The sequence below is a fragment of the Penaeus monodon genome, chromosome 19 (genome assembly GCF_015228065.2).
Source record: "Penaeus monodon isolate SGIC_2016 chromosome 19, NSTDA_Pmon_1, whole genome shotgun sequence".
NCBI classification, from domain to species: Eukaryota; Metazoa; Arthropoda; class Malacostraca; order Decapoda; family Penaeidae; genus Penaeus; species Penaeus monodon.
Genome location: NC_051404.1, coordinates 11,038,970 through 11,039,715, shown reverse-complemented (window position 1 = coordinate 11,039,715; position 746 = coordinate 11,038,970). Strand labels below are relative to the sequence as shown.

Below are 746 nucleotides of genomic sequence, written 5' to 3'. Positions count from 1 at the left end.
ATTCATACCAGTTAGGGAATGTGCTATAAAACTGAAAGTTAAGAGAAGAAAGAAGTATTTAAAATTGAGTCATTAACATGAGACTGAGGAGGATCATTCACAGAGAAAAAAAAATACAATGGAGAAGTTACAAAATCCTGATTAACACAACTGGTAACAGGGAAAAGGTTAGATATACTGTCAACATTAACATAGGTGACAGTAGGACATCAGTAGGGATGTTCTGAGATGAAAATGTGTGCTGATACTTTTATCTTTGTGTTTTGTCTGTGATTATAAAGTAGTTTAATTGAATTAAGAATTTTATAAATTTAAAGATAAATTTTCTTATGTTGACTATATCTTTTGAATATATATTGGTTATAGCAGAAGTTTAATTCTGAGATTTTCTTTATGACTGCTTGCAAAAAGGTCTGTGACACCTGATTTTTGTCTGTGACTCAGCTGAAGTTTAACGCCTGTCCTTGATGTTCTTCAAAGTATTTGTGGAAAGAATCCATGATATGACCTGATGATACATCAGTTTGACATCTGAATCATATGTAACCAGACTTTGTTGTTAGTGAGAGGAGTTGTGATGGTTTTAGTTCACTGAATACAAATGTTTAAATTTCTGATGATGATACATAATGTATATCATTCAAATTGATGCTAAAGTTATAGTTGAGTTATCCTAAGACATTCAGTAGTAGCTAAGCATGTATATGTAGACTAGCAAAGATTTGAACATTTCAGGATATGAACCC

General features: G+C 31.5%; 1 protein-coding gene across 1 annotated transcript in view; it reads left to right on the top strand.

The window, feature by feature from the left end:
- Positions 1-746, top strand: part of LOC119585056 (tubulin gamma-1 chain) — a 9,384-nt gene that overhangs the window by 4,895 nt on the left and 3,743 nt on the right. The window lies entirely within an intron of this gene.